Here is an 18,416-nt window from a genome sequence, read left to right on the forward strand (position 1 = left end):
GTTGACCGCTGACGTCACACCTATGTCATGCTGACGCATTAATTCAATTACTGGAATTATTCTTATATAGGAAATTCCAGAAAATATCCAAAACTTCTAAAAAATCATAGAAAATCAACCATAGCTCCAAATGCAAAGATTTATATATGAAAAATGATCAGAAAAATTCAATCTATCCATCTGTAATGGTTTCATGCATGACAAAACAAGTTAACCTTGCCGTTTAAGCAAAATAAGGTAATGCACTAATAAGGCCATGTTTAATGAGCTAACATTTGAATCTTTGATTCAAATGAGTTCATCCCCTTCTGTTTTAGCTTGCATTAGGCCAAGACACTTTCATCTTGCCATGTCATAGCATGCATCATATTGTTGCATATTGCCATGTGTTGATTATGTTCGGTGTGATTTTCGTGGTAGGTTCTGCCTCCGAGGATAACCCCGAGTATCCGTCTGAAGGGCAGTACCCTACTACCACTACAACAGGAAAGCAACCCATTGATCATTCCGATACAACCCATGTTCTCGCTTCAGCTCTTGTTTACTGCATTAAGACAACGCGATTCAAACTGCTGTGTGCTACGGTAGTTGAACCCTTATCCTCTGCATGACCTGTCATTGCCACAGTAACTAGATGAAACCCACTAGCATGTGTAGGAGTTGATTGAGCCATGTATGTGATTCCTACCTTGCTATGCCTGCTATGCTTAGAGTTGTGTCAGGTCTGGTTCATCTGGGTGATGGGCTAGAGTGAAATGATTATGTCGGTAATGTGAGGGATGTGTGGAACATGTTTTGGTAAAGGTATCGATGAGAGGCCATGTAGGAGTACATGGTGGGTTGTTTCATTGAGGCCGTCCCTAAGAACTGAGATCTGTATGTGTGATTTTAAGATTCAGCTACTACCATGCATTGGGATCCTTAATTGACCCTCTCGGCTTCTTAAATACCCTAGTACTCTGTCCAGGAGTTGCAAATAGTTTCTGGTGTTTGTAGGTTATGTGTTGGCGGCCGTGCGTAGCGCTGACCCTAGGGGTGGGCTATGTTGCGGTAGATACACCGTGGCACGGTGTACCGAGTCACCCGTTTGGTGTCTCGGGAACCCTGTTCACATCGTTCGGGGCCGTATGTGGAAACCTCGGCCGGACTCCCTGCGGATGGAACCTGGATAGGCGATGAACCTGGACTAGAGACTTGAGTGTTTAGGTAGGCCGTGGCCGACACCCTCGTTGGGCCTCCGCTTGAAGGTTGCCGAGTACATGTCGTGTAAACGGCGGTAAGTGGTGAAAGCGTGTATGAAGAAGTACACCCCTGCAGGGTATAAAACTATTCGAATAGCCGCGTCCGCGATAAAGGACTACTTGGTTGCCTATACAGTTCATAGACAAGTTAATGGTTACTACTAAAAGACTCAAGATAAGTGTGAGTACCGAGGATGGCCCTCTCGTAGGATGACGAGGGAGAATCCCCGGTGGAGTATTGTGTTGGTGAGTAGTGGACTCGTGTGCGAAAACTATTTTACTAGTGGAGTTCCGTAGGATAGCTTAGCCAAGAGTCAAAGCTGGCTTGCTGCAATAACCCCACCACCTTCTTGAGAATGAGCATGTATAGTAGGTTCTGTTGTAAGACTTGCTGAGTACCTTTGTACTCATGTTTGCTTAATTACTGTTTTCAGACGACAACACCGCCCCCTCCAATGGGTTCTACGTAGACCTTGACGTCGATGAGTGACTAGCCACCCAGGTGGTGATCCTGGCCATGGAGGGCCCTATGTAGATAGACAGGCTTCGGAAGCCTTCTTGCTTTCTAGTGTCTGTACTCAGACCATTTACTTCCGCTTGTGCTTGTATGTTTGTATGACTTGAGTGTCGGGTCATGTGACCCCTACCTGTATGAACATGTTATGTATGGCTCTCTGGAGCCTTTAAATAAAGTACTTGAGTTGTAGAGTTTTGTTGTGATGCCATGTTGTATGTACTCATATCGGGCATATTGTGTGTATGATTGAAATGCTTGGTATGAGTGGGATCCGACAATCTAGTTGTTTATCCTTGGCAGCCTTTCTTATGGGGAAATGTAGTCTAGTGTTCCTCGAGCCATAGTAGTCCGCTACAGCCCGGTTCACCGGAGTCCTGCTAGCCCAGCACTACTGTTCAGGACACTTGACTGGCCGGCATGTGTTTCACTTCGTTCCTATGTCTGTCCCTTCGGGGAAATGTCACGCGGTGACATCCGGAGTCCTGCCTAGCCTGCTACAGCCCGGGTTCCCCGGAGTCCTGTTAGCCCAGTGCTACAGCCCGGATTCACTCGCTGATGACCGACATGCTCGATGTGATTCATGTATGCCTGTCTCCATAGGTCTGTGCCGCTTTGGGTTCACGACTAGCCATGTCGGCCCGGGTTCTCTGTCATATGGATGCTAGCGACACTATCATATACGTGAGCCAAAAGGCGCAAACGGTCCCGGGCCATGGTAAGGCGACACCCGTGGGATACCGTGCGTGAGGCCGCAATGTGATATGAGGTGTTACCGGCTAGATCGATGTGACTTGGAATCGGGGTCCTGACAGCGTTGGCATCAGAGCCGGACTGCCTGTAGGTTCGTTGAGCCAAACTGGTCGATGTCGAGTCTAGAAATGCTTTAGTTATATGTAGGGGAATTGATTGTGGGAGGGAACGTAAGGCTCTTTTACTCCTTTACCTTATGCCCTCTGATCTGAGTCATTCTCTTCTCATTCAATGTGGGTTAAGGACTAGGCTCTCTTCTTCTATCAGGTTCACGTGTTACTAATCCGTAGTAGCTTATAGGATTGTTGTTACAAGCCCCAGTTCAGTTTCTACTATTTCTAGTATGTTGCTAGTTGAATCAGAACCTTGATATGATGTTGTTGAGTGGTATTGCAAATTGTTGTGGATGTCTCAAATCTTTTCTGAGCATTTACAGCTGTTATGCTGTCCAATTTTCCCTAGAAATTCTAATGTCTTTGCATTGTGGTTGTGCTTTCAGATGGCCAACCGTGCTCAAAACCAAGTGGTTCACCTGGCCCGGTGCCTCGACGTGCCCAGTCATACTGCTATGTTAGTCCGGGTAATGATCGAGACGGGTTACCATTGGTATCCCGAATACACCGTCGAAGAGCAATTCCGAGACTTTAATCAAAGCCAATATTTCTGCACCGTCAGGATATTTCCTTCTTATCCTGGATCTACCGAGCCCCTCCACTGTTCCTATGGACTCGGGGTTACTGTTGAGATGGCTGTGCAGGATGCTGCCTATTCCATGATGACCATCATGCGAGTCCGGACTGGCCTGCTTCGGAACACCGACTTCCGTTACATGCCAGCTTCACTTCCGGGAGCGCAAGGGTATCTTCAGGCTATCTATGCTGACTCCACTCAGGAGGACTCATTAACTCGTACCACTGCCGAGATGCTCGAAGATAAGGACCGAGAGAATCGGGCCTTGAGGCTGGAGCTTTTCAATACCCGTGCTGATCATTGGGCCACATTGACTCGGTTTGCACCTGCGGTGCAAGCTGGATGTATGGATACAAGGGATCTGTATCCTGTGAGATCTGCTCTGCCAGACATGGTGGATTGGCGTGATGTGGGAGGCATCACCCCACCCCGTGGTCCCCGCAGGCCACCGTTTGTTGGTCCAAGACCTCATCCTAGCCCCTTTGGTCCACAAGCTCCTCAGGACCGTCTGTTCCCGGATGATCACGTTGAACTTCCAGGCTATGGAGGTGACTTCTATGAGGACTACTACGGAGCTGTCTGAGTTAGTAGTAGTATCACTAGTATTGTAATAGTTGTATCTCCACTGTCCTGCGTGACTTGTGGAATATGACTTTGTGTGTAATCAATTCCGGAGGTGTAGACAAATAATGTATAGGAGCTTGGAATGCCTCCGATGAGATGTAACGTCTTTCATCATAGTTGTACTGTAGCCTGGGCTTGTACTAAACTATGTATGATGTGTATGACCGTTGGTATATATATGGCAGTTTTATATTACCATGACATACGGATGAACATCTCTGCATTCCGTGTTATCCATTACATTCTGCACTCCTTGCTAAGTTTGAGCCATCCTTATCTAAACCGTTGTCTTGTTTTCTCCTAGGATGGTCAACACCCGCAGCAACCCTGCTGCCCCGGAGCAGGGGGAAGCCAGTGCAGCTAGGGGTGAAAATCTGCCTCACCCGCCCTCTCTGGCCGAGGTGATGCTGGAGGCGGAAAGAAACAAGCGTGAGACTAACCGCCTGCTAGAGCGGATTGAGCAGAACACTGCACGCCATCAGCGAAATGACTTGGTGTCAATCAATGACTTTATCAAGCTGTACCCACCAAAGTTTAACCATTCCGTCGAGCCCCTCGACGTGGATGACTGGCTTCGCAGCATCACCCACAAGCTATGTTCTGCCAACGTAGCCGAAGCCGACAAGGTTACTTATGCTGCCTATCATCTTGAAGGCCCTGCTAGCCTTTGGTGGGAAAACTTCGAAGCTATGCGCCCGGTGGGCCAAATTACTACTTGGGCTGAATTCAGTGAGGCTTTCCGTGAGCATCACATTCCGGAAGGTCTCATAGATCGCAAGAGGGAGGAGTTCTGCAATTTCACCCAAGGAAGACTGACTATGGATGCATATAGTAGTGAATTTGGGAATCTGGCATGTTATGCCCCTGAAGAGGTATCTACTGACTCTAAGAAGCAAGCAAGGTTCCGCAAGGGACTTAGCCCTGAGCTTTGCCGCGATCTTCGTGTACACGAGTGCACATCCTTTCAGAAGTTGGTCAATAAAGCCATCAGCGCTGAGATAGGCCAGACTGATTATGACGCTTCACGCAAGCACTCCCGTGATTTTGTCTCTTCATCCGGCTCTAGAGCTCAGAAGCGCCGGGTGTGGATTCCAAGCACGGCACTGCCACCCAGGTTTATTCCGAGGCCATTCTTTGAGGCGCCTCATCCCAACCAGCAGTTTGCACCGCCTAAGCCCTATGGTGGCCCCGTTGCTAATGCTGCTCCACGCCCCAATGTGGTGACATGCTTCAAGTGTGGAGAGCCTGGTCACTATAGCCGAGAGTGTCCCCAGAACAACAACCCCAATCAAACTGGAAAGTCCGTTGGCCGTGGTAAGCCCGCGGGAAAGACATTCTATGCCAAGCCGGTCACTACTACACGTGGCCATGTCAACTATGTTTCAGCCGAGGAGGCTCATGAGGATCCTAACGTCGTCCTTGGTACGCTCCTTGTTAACTGCCATCCGGCATCTGTTCTTTTCGATACTGGAGCATCTCATTCATTCATATCCGAGAACTATGCTCGATTGCATAACACGACATTCTGTGACATGCCCACTTCCATGGTAATTCAAACTCCGGGTTCCAAATGGCAAACTTCTAGAGTAAGCCGTGGGAACGAAATTCTTGTCGATAGACTTGTCTTCCTTGGATCCTTAATAGCTCTCAAGTCCTCGGACATAAACATCATCTTGGGTATGGACTGGATGTCAGCTCATTATGCTAAGATTGATTGTGCCACTAGAACCGTTCAACTTACTCATTCATCGGGCAAGACAGTCAATGTCTTAACTCGAGTGGCCAAGCGCCAACTTTACTCCCTAAATGCCAACCCCCTTCCAGACCTTGAAGATGTTCCGGTAGTCCGAGACTTTCCGGATGTCTTTCCAGAAGAACTGCCAGGTGTTCCACCTGACAGGGATGTCGAGTTTGTGATAGACCTTGTTCCAGGAACCGTTCCAATTTCTAGAAGACCCTACAAGATGGCACCCTTAGAACTAGCCGAGCTTAAGAACCAACTCGATGAGTCCTTGAAAAAGGGTTTCATCCGTCCTAGTTCCTCTCCTTGGGCTTGCCCCGTCCTCTTCGTCAAGAAGAAGGATGGAACGGATCGAATGGTTGTAGATTACCGACCTGTCAACTTGGTCACCATCAAGAATAAGTATCCGCTTCCCAGGATCAACGATCTGTATGATCAGCTCGCTGGGTCCTCAGTCTTTTCCAAGATGGATTTGAGGTTGGGCTACCATCAAATCAAAATCAGAAACGGGGACATTCCCAAAACGGCCTTTGTTACTCGTTATGGCCAATACGAGTACACCGTTATGTCCTTCGGTTTAACCAATGCCCCAGCCACCTTCTCCCGGTTAATGAACTCGGTCTTCATGGAGTATTTGGATAAATTCGTCGTAGTATACCTTGATGACATACTCATCTACTCCAAGAATGAAGAGGAACATGCCGAACATCTAAGGCTGGTATTGATGAAACTTCGAGAGCATCGCCTTTATGCCAAATTCTCCAAGTGTGAATTTTGGTTGCCAGAAGTGACCTATCTAGGCCATGTAATCTATGGTAAGGGTATTGCTGTCAATCCCGAGCGAGTTCAAGTTGTCCTTGATTGGACTCCACCTGAGACGGTCAAGCAAGTTCGGAGCTTCCTTGGCTTAGCGAGCTATTGCCGCCGCTTCGTCGAGAATTTCTCCAAGGTTGCTAAACCTCTAACTGAACTCCTCGAGAAAGATAAAAAGTTCGAGTGGACTCCACAGTGCGATTCAACTTTCAGGAACTGAAAAGACGCCTGACATCTTCTCCCGTACTGGTACCACAAGATTTCTCCAAGGCTTTGTTATCTATTGTGACGCCTCGTGACAAGGACTTTCTTCCATACTCATGCATGATCGTCAGGTAATTGCCTATGCTTCATGGCAGTTACACCCACATGAGGAAAACTATCCCACACATGATCTAGAGCTTGCAGTTGTAGTGCATGCACTTAAAACTTGGCGACATTACCTCCTCGGTAATCGCTGCGAGATCTTCACCGATCACCAAAGTTTGAAATATATCTTCACCCAACCAGATTTGAATGTCAGGCAAAGATGTTGGGTCGAGTTGATCTCGGATTACGACTTAGGAATAACCTACACCCCGGGCAAAGCCAATGTCATGGCCGATGCGCTAAGTCGTAAGTCCTATTGTAACAACCTGATGTTACAACAAAGTCAACCACTTCTCCATGAGGAATTTCGTAAGCTTAATCTTCACATTGTTCCTCGAGCATTCCTATCCACCCTGGTGACGAAGACTAATCTTATGGATCAGATCATAACCGCCCAGTGGTATGATAAGGGCATATCCCGGATTAAGGAAAACATCGCTAGCGGAGTTGCTAAATGTTTTTCCATGGATGAGCGAGGTGTTGTCTTCTTCGAGAACCGCTTGGTGGTTCCCAAGAAACAACATCTATGCCAGTTGATTCTTAAGGAAGCTCATGAATCCCCTCTCACCATTCATCCCGGTAGTACTAAAATGTATCAAGACCTACGCCAGAGGTTTTGGTGGACTAGGATGAAGAGAGAAATTGCTCAATACATTGCTAGCTGCGATGTTTGTCTTCGTGTTAAAGCGGAGCATCAACGGCCTGCTGGCACCCTTCAACCTTTGGCTATTCCTGAGTGGAAATGGGATAAAATCAGTATGGATTTCATTACTGGGTTTCCCAGGACCAAGAGAGGGAATAATGCCATCTTCGTCGTGATCGACCGTCTTTCCAAGGTAGCCCATTTCCTACCTGTTCTTGAGAGTATCACCGCTAGCCAGCTAGCTGACTTGTACATCTCCCGAATAGTGTCTCTTCATGGTGTTCCATTGGAAATTAACTCAGACCGTGGGAGTCTCTTCACCTCTCGATTCTGGGAAAGTTTCCAAAATGCTATGGGAACTCGTCTCTCTTTTAGCACTGCCTTCCACCCTCAATCAAGTGGTCAAGTAGAACGAGTCAATCCAATTCTGGAAGATATGCTCCGAGCCTCTGTCATCTCGTTCGGAATGGGTTGGGAGAAATGCCTTCCATTCGTGGAGTTTGCTTAAAACAATAGTTATCAAGCTAGTTTGGGCAAGGCTCCTTTTGAAGTTCTCTATGGACGAAAATGTCGAACGCCTCTTAACTGGTCAGAAACCGGGGAAAGACAACTCTTTGGCCCGGATATGATTCAGGAAGCAGAAGAACAGGTTCGCGTTATTCGTGAGAAATTGAAAACAGCCCAATCTCGTCAAAAGAGTCAATATGATCGTAAACATAAGCCTATGACTTATGAAGTCGGCGAGAAGGCCTACCTTCGGGTTACTCCGTTAAAGGGAACCCATTGTTTCGGTATCAAAGGCAAATTGGCTCCTCGTTACATCGGACCCTTTCGCATTCTTGCCAAACGAGGAGAAGTTGCCTACCAATTGGAACTACCTTCGCATCTTTCCAGAGTTCACGATGTCTTCCATGTTTCTCAACTTAGGCGTTGCTTCACGGATCCTATCCATGGAGTGGACCACGAAACGCTTGATCTACAAGATAACCTCTCATATCAGGAATATCCCGTTCGTATCCTTGATCAAGCCGAGCGTACCACTCGACATCATAATATCAAGTTTCTCAAGGTTCAATGGGCGCACCATTCCGAGAAAGAAGCCACTTGGGAAAGGGAGGATCGTCTTCGACTCGAGTACCCCACCTTCTTTCCTGAGGAACCTAAATCTCGGGATGAGATTCTTTTGACTGGGGGTGAGTTGTCACACCCTAGCTAGTTCAAGCATTAGAGTGTGCATCATGTTTAAATTCATTTTAAATTTGAAATGGGGATGACAGAAACCCCAGCACCCCCTGGAAACAACTAGGGTTTACTAAAACTTTTTCAATGAACCTGAAATGCCCTTCTAAAAAGCCCACCCTTTTTGTTTTGGGTTAAAACCTTTGACAAAAATGGTGCACTCTTTTCTAGGACATTCTGGATATTTAGACTTAAATCATAAGTATTTGAATTTGGGCATTTAAATGCTATAAAATATTTTAAATGCTCAAATAATTCTGGAAATAAGTGTGGGCTGTTGGAAATAATCTAAACAGAGCCTATGATTATTTTCAGGATTTTTTGTAAGTGCCTAAGTATTTTTAATAAAGCCACAAACTTACAGAAAAAATAGAAAAACAGAAATAAAAGAGGAGCAGGAAACTTACCTGGCCGCGGCCCACCTGGCAGCCCACCTGGCCGGCCCAGCACTGTGCTGGCCCGCACCAGCCAGCTGCTTCTTCCTCGCCAGGCAGGCACAGAGGTGACGCCGGCAAGCACGAGCTCGCCATGGCGTCAGCTGCTTGCCGCCCACGAGGCCAAGACACCTGGGCGAGCTCCATGTCGCCGCCCCGACCCCGTGGACATCTCATTCGCCCCCTGCCTCTCTCCCTCGCTCCCCCGAAGCCATGGCCGACGCAGCCGCCGTCGTAGCCGCAGCCACCGTCGTCCCCGTGTCACCCCACCGTGCCCACGAGCTCCGCAACATCTCCCTCGACCTCCTCAACGAGCCACGAGGCCTCCGACGCGCTGCAACGCCGCCACCGCTGCCGTTCCCCTCGTCGGTCACCGGAGATCGTCGTTGATGTTTTTCCGCCTCCCAAGCTTCCCCGAGCCCGCTTCGACGCCCGCTGCACTCATCGTGAGCTTCTCTCTCTTCTCCCCCTAGCCATGTCACTCGAGCTGCCCTCTAACCCCGTTGGCCATCATGGCCGAGAACTCGGCTCCGCCGGCCTTGTCACCGCCGTGGCCACAGGCGCGTAAGCTCGATTCCGAGTGCGTCACCACACTCACCACGTTCCTAGGAGCCTAACGCACCACTCCCCGTGCCTCGCCGTGCCCCGTAGCTTTGGGTTCATCCTCGCCCGAACTCTGGCGACCGCCAAGGTCGTCGCCGGCATCGTTCCCGGCCATCCCGAGCTCCACTTCCTCCACCAAACGACGCGGCTCGCTTCCCGCATCACGTAGCTGCTCTCCGTCGTCGATTTGGTCGCCGGAGACGCAAACCCGAGCCCTCCGCCGCGTCTGTAGTCGCCGGCGTCAAGCCGCCGGTGAGTTGACCACGTCTGACCGTGTGGGCCCAAGTTGACTCCCCCTGAGTCTATGACAGGTGGGGCCGGTCTGCTAACTAGTTTAGGGTTAGTCTTAACTAATTTTAATTAGTTTAGACACTGACATGTGGGTCCAGGCCCCACTGACAGCTAATTAGTGTTAATTTAATTCTGATAATTAGCTGAGTCACTACAGACAGGGCCCACCAGTCAGGTTTGACCTGGCCGACCCAGTTGACCGCTGCAACGCCGCCACCGCTGCCGTTCCCCTCGTCGGTCACCGGATATCGTCGTCGATGTTTTTCCGCCTCCCAAGCTTCCCCGAGCCCGCTTCGATGCCCGTTGCACTCACCGTGAGCTTCTCTCTCTTCTCCCCCTAGCCATGTCGCTCGAGCTGCCCTCTAACCCCGTTGGCCATCACGGCCAAGAGCTCGGCTCCGCCGGCCATCTCGTCGCCGTGGCCACAGGCGCGTAAGCTCGATTCCGAGTGCGTCACCACACTCACCACGTTCCTAGGAGCCTAACGCACCACTCCCCGTGCCTCGCCGTGCCCCGTAGCTTCGAGTTCATCCTCGCCCGAACTCTGGCGACCGCCAAGGTCGTCGCCGGCATCGTTCCCGGCCATCCCGAGCTCCACTTCCTCCACCAAACGACGTGGCTTGCTCCCCGCGTCACGTAGCTGCTCTCCGCCGTCGATTTGGTCGCTGGAGACGCAAACCCGAGCCCTCCGCCGCATCTGTAATCGCCGGCGTCAAGCCGCCGGCGAGGTGACCATGTCTGACCGTGTGGGCCCAAGTTGACTCCCACCTGAGTCTATGACAGGTGGGGTCGGTCTGCTAACTAGTTTAGGGTTAGTCTTAACTAATTTTAATTAGTTTAGACACTGACATGTGGGTCCAGGCCCCACTGACAGCTAATTAGTGTTAATTTAATTCTAATAATTAGTTGAGTCACTGAAAGACAGGGCCCACCAGTCAGGTTTGACCTGGCCGACCCAGTTGACCGCTGACGTCACACCTATGTCATGCTGACGCATTAATTAAATTACTGGAATTATTCTTATATAGAAAATTCTAGAAAATATCAAAAACTCCTAAAAAAATCATAGAAAATCAACCATAGCTCCAAATGCAAAGATTTATATATGAAACATGATCAAAAAATTCAATCTATCCATCTGTAATGGTTTCATGCATGACAAAACAAGTTAACCTTGCTTTTTAAGCAGAATAAGGTAATGCACTAATAAGGCCATGTTTAATGAGCTAACATTTGAATCTTTGATTCAAATGAGTTCATCCCCTTCTGTTTTAGCTTGCATTAGGCCAAGACACTTTCATCTTGCCATGTCATAGCATGCATCATATTGTTGCATATTGCCATGTGTTGATTATGTTCGGTGTGATTTTCGTGGTAGGTTCTGCCTCCAAGGATAACCCCGTGTATCCGTCTGAAGGGCAGTACCCTACTACCACTACAACAGGCAAGCAACCCATTGAGCATTCCGATACAACCCATGTTCTCGCTTCTGCTCTTGTTTACTACATTAAGACAACGCGATTCAAATTGTTGTGTGCTACGGTAGTTGAACCCTTATTCTCTGCATGACCTGTCATTGCCACAGTAACTAGTTGAAACCCACTAGCATGTGTAGGAGTTGATTGAGCCATGTATGTGATTCCTACCTTGCTATGCCTGCTATGCTGAGTTGTGTCAGGTCTGGTTCATCTGGGTGATGGGCTAGAGTGAAATGATTATGTCGGTAATGTGAGGGATGTGTGGAACATGTTTTGGTAAAGGTATCGATGAGAGGCCATGTAGGATTACATGGTGGGTTGTTTCATTGAGGCCGTCCCTAAGAACTGAGATCTGTATGTGTGATTTTAAGATTCAGCTACTACCATGCATTGGGATCCTTAATTGACCCTCTCGGCTTCTTAAATACCCTAGTACTATGTCCAGGAGTTGCAAATAGTTTCTGGTGTTTGTAGGTTATGTGTTGGCGGCCGTGCGTAGCACTGACCCTAGGGGTGGGCTATGTTGCGGTAGATACACCGTAGCATGGTGTACCAAGTCACCCGTTTGGTGTCTCGGGAACCCTGTTCACATCATTCGGGGTCGTATGTGGAAACCTTGGCTGGACTCCCTCCGGATGGAACATGGATAGACGATGAACCTGGACTAGAGACTTGACTGTTTAGGTAGGCCGTGGACGACACCCTTGTTGGGCCTCTGCTTGAAGGTTGCCGAGTACATGTCGTGTAAACAGTGGTAAGTGGTGAAAGCGTCTATGAAGAAGTACACCCCTGCAGGGTATAAAACTATTCGAATAGCCGCGTCCGCGATAAAGGACTACTTCGTTGCCTATACAGTTCATAGACAAGTTAATGGTTACTACTAAAAGACTCAAGATAAGTGTGAGTACCGAGGATGGCCCTCTCGTAGGATGACGAGGGAGAATCCCCGGTGGAGTATTGTGTTGGTGAGTAGTGGACTCGTGTGCGAAAACTATTTTACTAGTGGAGTTCCGTAGGATAGCTTAGCCATGAGTCAAAGCTGGCTTGCTGCAATAACCGCACCACCTTCTTGAGAATGAGCATGTATAGTAGGTTCTGTTGTAAGACTTGCCGAGTACCTTTGTACTCATGTTTGCTTAATTACTGTTTTTAGACGACAACACTGCCCCCTCCGATGGGTTCTACGTAGACCTTGACGTCGACGAGTGACTAGCCACCCAGGTGGTGATCCTGGCCATGGAGGGGCCTATGTAGATAGACAGGCTTCGGAAGCCTTCTTGCTTTCTAGTGTCTGTACTCAGACCATTTACTTCCGCTTGTGCTTGTATGTTTGTATGACTTGAGTGTCGGGTCATGTGACCCCTACCTGTATGAACATGTTATGTATGGCTCTCTAGAGCCTTTAAATAAAGTACTTGAGTTGTAGAGTTTTGTTGTGATGCCATGTTGTATGTACTCATATCGGGCATATTGTGTGTATGATTGAAATGTTTGGTATGAGTGGGATCCGAAAATCTAGTTGTTTATCCATGGCAGCCTCTCTTATGGGGAAATTTAGTCTAGTGTTCCTCGAGCCATAGTAGTCCGCTACAGCCCGGTTCACCGGAGTCCTGCTAGCCCAACACTACTGTTCAGGACACTTGACTGGTCGGCATGTGTTTCACTTCGTTCCTATGTCTGTCCCTTCGGGGAAATGTCACGCGGTGACATCCGGAGTCCTGCCTAGCCTGCTACAGCCCGGGTTCCCCGGAGTCCTGTTAGCCCAGTGCTACAGCCCGGATTCACTCGCTGATGACCGACATGCTCGATGTGATTCATGTATGCCTGTCTCCATAGGTCTGTGCCTCTTTGGGTTCACGACTAGCCATGTCGGCCCGGGTTCTCTGTCATGTGGATGCTAGCGACACTATCATATACGTGAGCCAAAAGGCGCAAACGGTCCCGGGCCATGGTAAGGCGACACCGTGGGATACCGTGCGTGAGGCCGCAATGTGATATGAGGTGTTACCGGCTAGATCGATGTGATTTGGAATCGGGGTCCTGACATAGAATTTATGTGTATTTTATTTATTGCTAGAAAAATGTCCATGTTGTAGAAAATCTTTTTCTGCAAATTTTGATGTATTATATGCCTATATAGTATTTTTATTTATTTTGTTTTTTTTTCTTTTTTTCTAATTTTTTATTTTTCTAGAAAATGTTTATTTTTTTTATAAAAAAACATCTTGTCTCGACCGGGCCAACTGGGCCGTAGACTAGGCAGCCGGCCCAGCCTGCATGCGCCGCCAGCGCCTAGCTCCTGCCGTGCCCGACAGGGACTCGCCGGAGTCCGGGCTCTCCACGGCGCCCGTCGCGCCCTCCTCCACGCCACCACCTCCCCTCCCCTCGCCCTTTTAAGGCCGACCCCGACGCCCCTCACCCCCTCTCTCTCCTCCCTGCTCTCACCCGATCCGCCGGCAACGAGATCCGCGCTGCAGCCGCAGCCACGGCCGCCGCTGCGCTTCGCTGCCTCGCCGCCGCAGTCGCTGCCCCACCGCGCCGCTCGCCGCTGCCCGTGTCGCCGCTGTCCGCCGCGCCGGGGCACGCCGCCCTCGCCGGAGCCGCTGCTCTACTGATCCAAAACCGCCGCCGCCGGTTTATTTCGTTGAACCGGTGCGAAACCGTTAACCCGGCCGGTTTTATCTATTAGGTTGGTTTTTACTTATTAGACCGGTTTATTTTTCTAGGTTAATTTAATTAGTAAACGTTCGCTATGTTAGCTTCTGTAGTGAACGAGTTCGTTCTTTAGTTCACCGTAACGAACGTTCGCTTTTTAGTTTTCTTCTTTTCTGTAAATTTTCGTCAGGGACCTATTTGTGATGATTTTATTTACAGATTAGTCCCTCTGTTCCAAAGAACCACAACCTTTTGCTCATTAGTCCAAATCCAACGAAACCAACGCTCACTTCTTCGTCACGATCCCCTCTATCCAGTAATCCAACCCAAACATGTTTTTGAAAAGTTTAAAATTCGAATTAGATCAGATTTGAATTCAAACTTTGTTTGATCATAACTTGAGTTTTGTAACTCCGTTTGAGTTGATTCTTTTTGCAAATCGAAGCTCTTGACCTAAACATTCTAATAAGGCCAAATTCACATAATTTTGGTACTGTTAGAAATTTTTTTATGTTAAAAGAGTTATTTGCTTGGTTTTGAAGTTTTCTGAATCGCCTTCTTCGTTCTTTCTGATCTTTTGAGTGATTGCTTATGTGTGGTTACTATTGCTTGCTCACGATAGATTGACCGGAGTGTGACGAGTAGAACTATCAAGAGTTTTGAGTGTGAATCATCTTCATCAACATTGCAGGCAAGTTCACACTTTGATCATACCTCTTTCATACCCAGTTTTTATTGCATTAGATCAAACCTCAAACATTGCATGATTAGGATCTAATTAAATTGTGGGTATTGGGAAGTAGTTGATGAGGTAGGAACCTATTGCCCTACATTCAAACCTTGGGAGTTACTATTATGTTATGCTTATACTGCTATGCTATGCTCGTAGACGTGGATTGGGTTTTGAGAGTATTCATGACAGATGTGAGATTGTTAATTAATGGTTTACTTAAGGTGGCAACTTAAACACACATCTGGGTGGATTGAGGCACCTGGTTATTCCAGGATTGCCTGTCTAGGCACCTGGGTAGACCAGGATTGCCTGTTTTTTATGGAACGCCACCCAGGCTCAAAGGGATCATGAGATTTTTCATACTAGAAACTTCCGTGTGCAGCCACAAGCTATTATGGGCTCTAGCATAGTTGATTAAGTCGTGCGAACTTTTACAGGGTAGACTAGCAGATGTAGGGGAAAGTAGGTGTAACGGTCTATCCATTGTAAGGTGCTAGCGCTTCTGAAAGACTATATCTCGGTCATCCGTTTCTCAAACACCGTGTAGTGCGAGAAACCAAACGGAGGCGATCGAGTCTTGTGGGGAAAAGTGCGCAAACCTCTGCAGAGTGTATAAACTAATCATGATTAGCATGTCCCCGGATATGGACATCTTGAGTATCTAGTACCTGAATTATCATGTGAATCTCATCACGTTACTTTAAATTAAGTTTGTTGGGTTTAATGATGTTATTTAATTGGGATTGAGAATGCTTGAGAATGCTGTCAACCATTCTCAATGTTCAACAACCACCATGATAGTTAAATAAAATTTATTCCTTTGCAGTAGGGAAAAATTGGCTTTACGCAAAACTATAACCATAGAGCTTTTCCACCAGCCAAATATGCATGTAGTGATAGTCTTTATTCATCATTCTCTATGGTGTGAATTTGCCAGTACATTCAATGTACTGACCCTTTGTGGCTGCGTCTCATGTTGCAGGATTATCTTACGAAGAGTAAGTGATACATTAGGGTTACGATTTCTACACTCTACTTTGCCGTTGGTGTTGATGGGAATCCACAACCTTGTTACTTCCGCTATTTGGATTGAGGTAATAGTATTTACGTTACTTATACATGTGATTTACCTCTGTTATAAATCCTCGAGTACTGTGTGTGTCAGCATACCGATCCAGGGATGGAACTTAAGTATAGAGACTTGATCTATTCGGTTTGGGTCGCTACAAGATGGTATCAGAGCACATGTTGACTGTAGGACGTGACCCTCGAAATTGGCAAGCCCATAGGAAAGATTTTCTCTACAACTTCATTTTCAAAAGATCTTTCACTTCTCTTCTCTTCTGAGCTTATTCAAAAATTCCCTTTAGTGAGACCATACCCCTTTCCCCTTTTGACCCCACGAAGATTCGACTGATCAGACCACTCCAATAAGTACAAGATATTGAACAACTAAGACCGCTTCGGAATGAAGAGGATTTTAATGTGCATCTGAATAATGGAAACTACAACGGTTGAAGACTCCGAAGACTAGGAGAATTTGAAGGCTCTGAAGAATCCCTAGATTTGTATGACCTAGGAAGGCTACCCTTATGGAACTTGACAGATTATGGAAATTGTCAATGCCCAAGATCAAGGTGTGTTGGAGAAAGACTGGAACATGGAGCATAGGACTCAAATTTTTGTCAAGAAACCCTAAGGCGGGAGATATCAACTATGGAGAGATAGCTCATGGAAATAACAAGAGCAGAAACACGGTTATCCGTGATGTCATCACTCGCTAATGCTATTGTCACCGTGCTGAGTTAAGGATGCATGTCTTCAAAATGGATTTGATGGAAGAAGGCTGACATAGCAGCTATCAGCAAAAGATGAAGTTTTAACCTTAGCCGGTGTATCACCAGGATCTGGAGTAGTACATCAAGAAGTTTAAGGTGGAGCTCCATGAAGCCGTATTAGACAAGGAAGCATTTCGTGAAGAACTTAGGAACCAAAAGCTGAAAGTAGCCATGCTGGAGGACCAAAACCTCGAGATACCAGAGATTCATCGGGAACTGAAGGACAGTAGGACATGGTTCATGCCAAGGATGATGAAACCTAAAAGTTTGGGACGTAACTCCAGAATAATAAAGGATGTCATGAGAGACTTCGCGTCAACAGAGATGATCTGGCAAAAGAACTTGAGAAAGACAAGCATGATCGGAAGAAGCCATTGGAGGCTTGAACAAGGCTTGAAGAGTTTGGAGACGTTGAAGATTTATTGACCTTTAGAAGACCAAACCCCTGTTATATGCCTACGCTCGATGCGACGTTTGTGAGCTATTATTTGTTTGATGTTTTTCCCGACGGCCACAAATAAAATTTGTCTTTTCAAAACTTTTGTTTGTATCGTGTTGTATCCATCTCTATCTCTCTTATCTCACCCCAAACCCATGGACCCAATAGAGGACGAATGAAGATGAGCTTATATTTTCTGAACCGATAAGTCAATTGGAGATGGACCGATGGATTTAGAACATGGAGGATCACATGAAGAATAACCCTATAGTCGGAAAGGATATGACCCAGCATGCTCTTCAGTGCTTTGAAAGAGGTGCTGCTACTTGATGGAGGATGTACCAAACCATCAATGGATGGCAAAGAGTAACCACTTGAAAAGAATTTAAGTTGACTTTGCCAAAGTCTCGGTTTGTGTCCTAGGAGTTGAAGCCCTTTGAAAATGATATGAAGAAGCATTGTGCATGCAAGATTTGTGGAGAGATCGGACCCACCCATAAAGAACACAAGATGAATGCCCTAATTGTGAAGGAAGTCACCCAGTTGAAGAATGCCAATTAGGCATATTACTTGTTTCTTGTGTGAAGGGACTACCCACTATCCTGCTCAGTGTCACATTTACCCCATAGTACAACAAACCATCCAGCAGAAGAAAGAAGTAATGAAAGGAGACTTCATGGAAATTTTAGAAGAAACTGTGATGAAAGAAGAGGTGCAGGACACACCTAAAGAAGACCCGAGTAAACCCTGCACTAAGTCTTGCTATTCATGTGGAGAAGAAGGACACATCTCCCAAAATTGTTTGAATGGGGATCTAGTAGAATTCCCGACAGAGGAAGTAGAATACGACCCACAGGAAATAGAAGCCCTGATTGGAATGGAAAAGTCCAGGAAGAGAAACCGATTGGAGCCCGGGAGGGACCTGAGTCATATCACCTGTTACAAGTGCAAGGAGTCAGGGCACTACCTCAACAGTTGCCCAAAAAGGAAACCTCGATACTTGCCAGAAGTAATATGTTTTTGTTGTAATGAAGCAGGGCACTTTGCCAGAGAATGCCCAAGGAGAAGGAGGCTTTTGCTAGATAGTTGAGTTTGCAACCAAAGAAATGGAGTAGTAGAAGTGAGAACATTTTCTTTTATATTGAGGTGTTGAGTTGAGACATGTAATGGAAGAGCGAGAGATTGTAATCATTAGAGAATAAATAAAGTTAGCATCGTTGGTACTGATAGGGATTTTATGAGTTGTTACTCTATGAAGAAGGATTTTGGCCATTTTGAGGATATGAGAAATATGGTCTATGGAAGATTTGTGCATTTA

This window comes from Triticum aestivum, chromosome 1A (genome assembly GCF_018294505.1).
Source record: "Triticum aestivum cultivar Chinese Spring chromosome 1A, IWGSC CS RefSeq v2.1, whole genome shotgun sequence".
NCBI lineage: Eukaryota > Viridiplantae > Streptophyta > Magnoliopsida > Poales > Poaceae > Triticum > Triticum aestivum.